Here is a 9,969-nt window from a genome sequence, read left to right as displayed (position 1 = left end):
TATAAACTGGGTTAAGCCGGAAGGGAGAAAACAAAAACAAAACTCTACCCTTTGGCACTTTCGCTAATGTCTTTTGGGAGTGAGACTGCGCAGAAATTAAAAACATTCTCAGTCAAGATGACGAGGTGATGATAATGTTCAGAAGCTGAAGAAGCATTTAGAACATTTTGACTCCACAACGATGTAAGAAAAAACTCTTTACAAGTGAAAGCCCACAAGTGTTCAATTGAAAGAAGAACGGGTATGATTCAGCTCAATAGTTTGATCTTGTAACATCTTTAAACTACAAGTTATTGTTGTGTACATGTTAAGCACGTGTGAAATGGTTGTTGTGGTGGTGGTGGAGATAATTAATGGGAGAAAAAATAGACTTGCCTTCAGATGTTGGATCATTTAAAGTTTTATTCACTCTTTTGAGACATGAAAAGGGGAAGATGAATTAACTAGGGCAGCACGTTGAAGGCCGCGGTTCCCCTCCAGCCTTGAGTAAGGTACTGAACCCCGATTTGGCCTTGGTCAGCATGTGAATGAGCTGATGCTTGTTCTATTTTAATGGCAGTGACATGATCTGTATTTTTGTATTCTTCTTTTCTTGTTGCTTTCATGATTCTGCCTTTACACACCACAATGGATTTCAAATGAAACAATCAACAGGTCAAGGTCACATTCGATTTTTTCTTTATTTAGTTATGTATTCATTTATTTATGTTTATTATACTCATTAAACCTTTTGCCAGAAGTCAGATGGGGCAGACTCCAGCGCCCCATAAACCTCAACAGGATAAAGAACACACAAAATGGATGGATGCATGCTCATTATGATCCCTTAAGGGGAAATTCTACTCGCTGTGTATATTTTTGTTGCACAGCACATAAAGAACCAGACCACATGCATGCAGGCATACAAGGAGAGATGTGAGAGTGATTGCGCGATTGAGCTGCAAGCTCAAGGGCACCCCGACAGTAGTAAGGATGCAGACCAGCATTTCTGCGCAGCAGTTACTGCCACAACCACATTTTTAATTCCGGGGGTTTCATAATATGTCACTCACCATTTGGGAATAGGAATTGACATCAAGTGACAACTTCAAAAACTACATCAATCACTGAATATGGCAGACTTCTGTTCTATGCTGCGCTTCAATTGGTCAGTCTGAATTTTGGGCCAAAATTAGATCTGCAACACTGTAATGGCCGTGTAATGATTCTGCAATCCCTTTATTATAATAAAAGCAGATAACAAAAAAGAAGGCAATCATAAAAAAAAAATGTGTGTGACCTCTCCTTACACTTCATTTGCACATCACATCTTGATACTGTACAATATCTAGGAGATAACCAACATACTTTGTAGAATCCATCCAATGATTCATAGATAGATAGATAGATAGATAGATAGATAGATAGATAGATAGATAGATAGATAGATAGATAGATAGATAGATAGATAGATAGATAGATAGATAGATAGATAGATGCAGCAGGTACAGGGGTACAATTTAGGTAAATTCGAGTGAAGTTCCAACAAGCACCTGTTATTGAAAATTTCCCCAGGGGGCTAATAAAGGTTAGCTTTTGTGTGCATAACTATTATAGACAGATTTGTGCATTTGGGGGTTAATGTTGTAGCCCCCCCTCAAAGAAGTCCTCTGTCCTGAGAGGAGTCCGGGAGACGATAATTGGTAGGTGTAACACAACGCTCCACTGAGAATTATCAGAGTATTCAAGGGGACATTCAACTTAGTGACTCTTGTCTGCCACCAGGACAAAACTGCAGAGTGCTTGTCACCCGAGACCTCAGTGGCATTGGCCCACCGGCACCCCCACCCCCACCCGCACAGCTATTTTACCGTCTGCTGGGCAGCAGTCTGCACAAAGACACCCCTCGCCCTGTTTGACTGCTAAATGACTCAACTTTACTTGTGTGCCCTTACGAATGACTTTCACACACCTGCAAGGGGTTTGATTACTAATGTCTACGTTTTAATTGGGCTCACTCTGCTCAAATGTCTTTTCCCGGGTCAAATTAATTTCCAAAATGCCAAACACTTAATGTTGAACTTAAAAATGATGAGTGTCACAGGTCACTGCATCACTAAATCACTTTGGTGGGGTCACGACAGCAGGATATAAAGTGTCCATTAGAGTCTCATTTGTTCGTGTGAAAGTAATAAAATGGCAAAGAAATGCACTGTCAGTGCTTAATTTGAGGCCCTCAGGCTGGGGCGGGTTAAACACCCTAAGGCACAAACTGGAAAAGGCCAGACTATATTTTAACCTTTGGGGTTAATTCACAATTAACCCCTAATTTCCCCACAATCCTTACTTTGGGGTACAAATTGCAGATGCATTAAATAAAAAATAACTACTACTACTACTACTACTACTACTAATAATAATAATAATCATAATAATAATAATAATCATAAATGTGAATGTTGAGGTGGGAAATCAATATGTCCCTTGCTGACAAGCTTTATGGAGAAACATGACACCTGCCCACACAGCCAAAGGTACCAAAAGCTGGTTCGATGACCAAAATGTTACTGCGCTTGACTGGCCAGCAAACTCCCCTGACCTGAACCCCATAGAAAATCTTTTGTCTGTTGTCAAGAGGAAGATGACAGACACCAGACCCAACAAAGCCAATGACCTGAAGGCAGCCATCAAAGCAAGCTGGGCTTCCATTACACCTGCGCAGTGCCACTGGCTGATTACCTCCATAGTGGACTGATGAGGTGTGCATAGAATAACATACGTTTCTGAAGCCTGACATCCGTTTTCAGTTGTTCTTATGTGGTGGTGTAATTTTCTAACAAATTGAATTTTAGATTTTCATTATATAAGCCATAATCATCAAAATAAAATAAAATAAAAATGGGTAATGAAACTATATCAAATAATGTGTTTGTTAATGACAACAACAAAAATTTTGACTTCTTCATCATCATCATATTATTATTTTTTTAAATGTATGTACCTGTATAACAATGTGTGGTGTTAAGAAGAGAGTGGAAAAAAATAAATAAAAAAAGAAGAGTGGCATTTCGACACTAAAATTTAGATGTCAAAAATCAGGTGACCACAGCAAATGAGGTATCGTTACCTCACAGCAGTGTCAGAATCACTTGGCTTTTCCCGAGAGATTTGATTGCGTTTTTGATACAGTACATCACAATCTTTTTTCAACTTACAAACCAGGGAGATTGGTAACATTTGCATTTGGTGATTTGCACACAGTAAGATAGTGTAGTGTACATAGTTCCATCTAAAATGTTGGGAGTACTTTAAAAACAACAAAAAAGAAGAATATTGAACTGCCTCCCCTTCTTGCCCCAACCGAACGCCCCTGTCACGTGGGACTACGCCCGTTATTCAAAGCTGTAGATTTAGATGGCTGCAATGTTGACATTACAGAAACAACTCAACTTTGATGTTGCGTGCTTGACATGACATACCTATGATATTATTAAAAATAATGAACTAGTTTTAGCCAGTTTCTATCCAATGTGGTTTTGGACAAAGCCTGCTAACACTGTGAAAAAGATATTCTTCACTACATTGTGTTGTATTTAATCCCTGCAAGAGTTTAGATAAAATGAAAAAATAAATCAAAAAGATTGTAATGTAGCCTACTACAAGTGGCTGGTGCAAACTTTGTCTTGCAGCTGGCTTAAGATATATTCAGCAGGCATGCGGAGTATTGATTTGATCTTGCTCTCTGCCATTAAATGAATAAAACCAGTATATCATCCTTGGAATTATTGTTATCTGAAAGGTTTATGTATCCCTACCACATGAACAGCCGTTGAGGCAGTGAATCCCAAACAATGAAGATGATGAGACACATTTACATACGGAATACAGCTGTATAAACGCTTTGCAAACCAACTCCTACACTCTTTCTGTAACCATGGCAGTTTTTCAGCCCTGTGTCACTACTTTGCCCACTGAGTACAAATGATTCATATTTCAAGATGATTCATGTTGCAAGACTAACTAGCTCAACAGTAAGCGATTGTTGCAAATCCTGTAATTTATTTGTCTTGAACAAACGGAATCACAGCTCAGTGTGGGGCCCTAAAGTTAGAAGGCGTGAATAAAATATACAAGCAAAAATTGCACCCCACAATGCGCTCAGAAACAGTATTTAGACATTTATAGCAGCCTGCTGGTCAAGAATTGAGTTTCATGTTTCAGGTCGCATTAGTCAGACGTAGCTCGGCAAGGATAAAAAGCTTCAGCTAAAAGGTAAAAAGAGATGAAGGAACATGGAGGCAGCACTGCTATTCATTTTGCCTCTCACCTTGTGCAGCAACTTCAGCAAGGCTCCACACAGTTAACATTGCTGGTCACATTTCATCATCCCTCACTTACTACAAACTACAAATACAAAACAAAAAATTCTGCGTTGTAAGAAAACTGTGTGTTTCCGCAACTCAACACTGCCTGACTGAATTTCTCACTGGACACAACATACATCATCATAAATAATAACATGGATCATCAAAGAAGAAGAAGAAAATGAAGAAGAAGAATAATTGCATCTTAACTATGACTTGTGTAACATATTCTTTGGCCTGTAACCCATACAGTGCAATTCTAAATACTGTACAAAAATATACAATCAGCAAGCAACTAAACTTTTTACAAAGTTGAAAACGACTGAATTAGCATTCATGCAAGACCCCTGCAAAATGTCATGATGATTTATTAACTCTTTGACTGCCAGACGTTTTCAGAAACTGGATGTCGCCAGTGCCAGCCGATTTAAGCATTTTGACTGATCTTTCAAGGTCCACAGAAAATGTTGTGTTTGGACTATGGAAACACACATACTACCAAATGAAAGATTGAACTCTCATCTTTTATCAGAAAAAAAAGTTTGTTTCTACCTTATTCCGTTCTTCAGTAATCAACAATAGAAAATGGTTAGTTTCACCGAAATGGAGAAGAATACGTTAGGCGGAACTAGATGGAGGAGGAAGTGGACAATGTTGCAAGCAGCTCACAGTTGGGAATTTTCAACGCTCAAGAGCACATTGATGACGACGATGATCATCATCGATGATGATGGTGGTGACTCCGAGGTTGACGGCAAAGTTGGAAGCGTTGACGCAGCGGCTATGACGACGTTATAAAGGTTCACGGGCTAGCAATGCTGACACCGGAAAACGCGGAGCACAACCGACCACGCTCAGGTGGACGTTCAAACACAACGCATCGCTAGCCCGTGAACCTTTATAACGTCGTCATAGCCGCCGCGTCAACGCTTCCAACTTTGCCGTCAACCACGGAGTCACCATCATCATCATCATCGATGATGTCCATCGTTGTCATCAATGTGCTCTTTATCGTTGATCGATGCTTTTCGTCTTTGAAAAAAACGGCTCTAGCGTGAGCTGCTTGCAACCGCCATTATGGCTTCTTCAGCCATTGTCCCCTCAACACTCTAGCCCCGCCTCACGTCTTCTGCTGACGCCCACCCGATCTTGTCAAAAGAGAGTCATCGCTGCCCTCTAGGCGTCAAAAATAGTCATTAGGCTCACTAGACCTGCTTGTGTCATGTCTGGGAAGATCTGGCTTTGGTTGAGGGCCCTGAGTGGGTTCCCGCCCTTCCGCGGGTTGACCAATCCGGGCCCTCAGCCACTTGTGCCTGGCCCCAGGTGTGACTAGTCCCTAATTAGTGTGGGTGTATTTAATTCCCGGGTGGTGATCAGTCGGCGTGGGATCATTGCCGCTTGTCACGGTCACCCCCGGAGTTCGTTCTGTCATTTTTATTTTGCACAATAAAGCACGCCAGTCTCGCCTGCACTCCTGCTGTGGTTCTCCTGCCTCCCTGCATTTTGGGTCCTCCACTTCACACGCCGACAGACATCACGCCACTCCGTGGCCGGACCGTGACAGAATGATCCCACCATAAACGGACCAGCGGACCAAGAGGCAGGTACCGTTCTTGTTTCGGCGGTGCGCATGCAGTGCCCGCTTCCAGTTTCCGGCGACGCGTGGCGAGCGCCCGTGGCCAGTTCTGGCGGCCCTCGTGCAGCGCCCGTTGCCGATGTTCTGGCGGCGCTCGTGTAGCGCCCGTTGCCAGTGTTTCCGGTGGCGCTGATGGCAGCGCCCGTTGCCGATGTTCTGGCGGCGCTCGCGTAGCGCACGTTGCCAGTGTTTCCGGCGGCGCTAGTTGAGCGCCCGTTGCCAGTTCTGGCGGCCCCCGTACAGCGCCCGCTTCCAGTTCCGGCGGCGCACGTCCTGCGGCCGCCACCGGTTCCCGTTCCGGCGGCGCACGTCGTGCGGCAGCAGCCCTTGGCATCCTCGCCTGTGCCGCTGCAGCCCCTGGCATCCTCGCCTGTGCCGCTGCAGCCACTGGCATCACCGCCTGTGCCGCTGCAGCCCCTGGCATCATCGTCTGTGCCGCTGCAGCCACTGGCATCATCGCCTGTGCCGCTGCAGCCCCTGGCATCATCGCCTGTGCCGCTGCAGCCCCTGGCATCATCGCCTGTGCCGCTGCAGCCCCTGGCATCATCGCCTGTGCCGCTGCAGCCCCTGGACTCTACGCCGGAGCCTTCATCCGGGTCCCGCTACAGACGTTGACTTTTGTTTGGGACGTCTGGGATCCGTCCCTTAAGGGGGGGTACTGTCATGTCTGGGAAGATCTGGTTTTGGTTGAGGGCCCTGAGTGGGTTCCCGCCCTTCCGCGGGTTGACCAATCCGGGCCCTCAGCCACTTGTGCCTGGCCCCAGGTGTGACTAGTCCCTAATTATTATTATTATTATAATTATTTTGCACAATAAAGCACGCCAGTCTCGCCTGCACTCCTGCTGTGGTTCTCCTGCCTCCCTGCATTTTGGGTCCTCCACCTCACACGCCGACAGACATCACGCCACTCCGTGGCCGGACCGTGACAGAATGATCCCACCATAAACGGACCAGCGGACCAAGAGGCAGGTACCGTTCTTGTTTCGGCGGTGCGCATGCAGTGCCCGCTTCCAGTTTCCGGCGACGCGTGGCGAGCGCCCGTGGCCAGTTCTGGCGGCGCTCGTGCAGCGCCCGTTGCCGATGTTCTGGCGGCGCTCGTGTAGCGCCCGTTGCCAGTGTTTCCGGTGGCGCTGATGGCAGCGCCCGTTGCCGATGTTCTGGCGGCGCTCGCGTAGCGCACGTTGCCAGTGTTTCCGGCGGCGCTAGTTGAGCGCCCGTTGCCTGTTCTGGCGGCCCCCGTACAGCGCCCGCTTCCAGTTCCGGCAGCGCACGTCCTGCGGCCGCCACCGGTTCCCGTTCCGGCGGCGCACGTCGTGCGGCAGCAGCCCTTGGCATCCTCGCCTGTGCCGCTGCAGCCCCTGGCATCCTCGCCTGTGCCGCTGCAGCCACTGGCATCACCGCCTGTGCCGCTGCAGCCCCTGGCATCATCGTCTGTGCCGCTGCAGCCACTGGCATCATCGCCTGTGCCGCTGCAGCCCCTGGCATCATCGCCTGTGCCGCTGCAGCCCCTGGCATCATCGCCTGTGCCGCTGCAGCCCCTGGCATCATCGCCTGTGCCGCTGCAGCCCCTGGACTCTACGCCGGAGCCTTCATCCGGGTCCTGCTACAGACGTTGACTTTTGTTTGGGACGTCTGGGATCCGTCCCTTAAGGGGGGGTACTGTCATGTCTGGGAAGATCTGGTTTTGGTTGAGGGCCCTGAGTGGGTTCCCGCCCTTCCGCGGGTTGACCAATCCGGGCCCTCAGCCACTTGTGCCTGGCCCCAGGTGTGACTAGTCCCTAATTATTATTATTATTATAATTATTTTGCACAATAAAGCACGCCAGTCTCGCCTGCACTCCTGCTGTGGTTCTCCTGCCTCCCTGCATTTTGGGTCCTCCACCTCACACGCCGACAGACATCACGCCGCTCCGTGGCCGGACCGTGACAGCTTGAAACTTTCAGCACAGCTCCGCAAGGCTTCCCTGCACCCGTTTCAAAAAAAAAAAAAATTAAAAATGGGTGGACGTCTTTTAACGTCTTTGGCAGTAAAATAGTTAAAGGCAATGTAAACAGGCTTTATGTCAAATTTGGTCTAGGAATTTAGATGTAATATTTTGCCCCCGGTCCAGGTGAATTGCTTATATATTTACATTTGCGTTTCTGTCACCTTGCTGTGTTTGAGCCTGCAAGTACTGCTTGTAGTTGTATTTCTCCGGTTTCCGTGGTGAGCGCTGGTGGGCGAAGTCTTGGGCACTGCACCTGCTTCTGATTACTCTCTGCTGGCTATTTAAGTGCAGCTGAAGCCACAGGAAGGCACCGGATCAATTTCATTGCCGAGAGCCACCGTCCCAACATCTTTCTCTGTGTGTCCTCGTCCGGTTCTAATTTCCTTTCACGAATGTATTTAGCATTTGTTTTGTATTGTTAAATGTCAATACTCCTTGAATTTTTCTGTTTAGTGTTTCATTCCTTGTGTAGGTTTGATTTTGTGTGTAGCTTTAGTTTGCTCGATGACCTATTATCCGCTGTGGCTTCACCCATCTCAGTTTTTGTTCTGTTATTTACTTGCAACCTTTTGTTTTCATTGTTTTTCATATCATACGTTTTGTTTGATACTCACTTTTTGCACTCACCCCTATTTGAATCCTTATGTCTATTTTGGGGTCCAAGCAAATTATCCAAAATTAGGACTTTTCAGTAGTGTTGTTTATTTCTTAGCATATGGTCAAATGGTAGTGTCTATAGAAGCAGGTACATTTTATAGTGAAGGTTGAACACTGCCAGTGCTAGAAAAAGTCAGCACCCATCAAAGTAAGACGACTGTATCCTCCAGGAATACTGTGACACACTTTAATGAATTCTAATAGTTTCTAGGCTTTGTCAATGACGAAGAAAGTAGGGAACCGTCAAGGACATGATCAATCATGGAATTAGCTGCCTGTGTATGTGCAGCCCTTTTTTTTTTAACAGCCACACAAGTGTGCTGCTAGATGCATATATTCTATGAACATGTCACATTCATTCCATTCAATTAGTCCATAAAAGTAGCAACTAAAAATAAGTCACGGCTTTTGACAACAACTGACAGAGCAGGAGGGAGGAAATGAAACAGACGAGGTGCCATAGAGGTCTTTTTGTCAAATCATGGCAATTACTGCAGCGGAACGGACATGAACCCACTGCCTGACCATTTATTCACATTCATATTAAATGAGCCAGCAAATATTTAATCATAGAGGATTTAGGGGAGCTAACGTCAAAGTTCATCTTTAGTGAGCAGGCTGACAGCCAGCTCAGCTCATGCTGCAGGGAAACGGTTCCACAAGTCAAGCCATAAATATTATTCGTATCCATCCTGGGACTCATTGTGGAATCGAGAGTAGTTGAGCAAGACAGTTCTACAGATCAACACAGATCAACAACAGATCGCACCCGGTGTTCACAGGAACACGATAACACTTGCGTGACTGACAGCAACTCCGTGAAAAAGTGATCAAAATGTACATTTGTGTATGATTTTTGACTTGTGAACATTCAACACGGAGAGACAAGATAGATATAAAAAATACTGTACAGTGAATATGTGATAACGGTGAAAGTAATTTGTTAAGACTATAGGCTCGAGTGAATATTTTCATTTCATTTTAAACAGAAAAGCTGACATATATCACTTTATATCACAAATTTTATCAATGGACTAATATTAGTCTAATATTAATAATATTAATACATCTTAGTCGTCTATTTTGCTCTCTAGTTAGCTATATAGCTATGTAGCTAGCTAGCTAGATCCGTACTGTATACTAACATGAGTACCGGAATTGGATCGATACCAGAGCGCTAGTATCGATATTTTACATTTATTTAATTATTTTGGTTTCTCATGTGTCCGTTGTGCAATCCCTTTGACATAATATGATGACAATGAGTCATAGCATACTTCATTTGAGCTTTTCCAACTACTTGTTGAGCTAAGTATTAGTGTAGCACAACATGTAAGTATCGTTT

The sequence above is a fragment of the Vanacampus margaritifer genome, chromosome 3 (genome assembly GCF_051991255.1).
Source record: "Vanacampus margaritifer isolate UIUO_Vmar chromosome 3, RoL_Vmar_1.0, whole genome shotgun sequence".
In the NCBI taxonomy this organism is placed as follows: domain Eukaryota; kingdom Metazoa; phylum Chordata; class Actinopteri; order Syngnathiformes; family Syngnathidae; genus Vanacampus; species Vanacampus margaritifer.
This window is presented reverse-complemented; position numbering follows the sequence as displayed.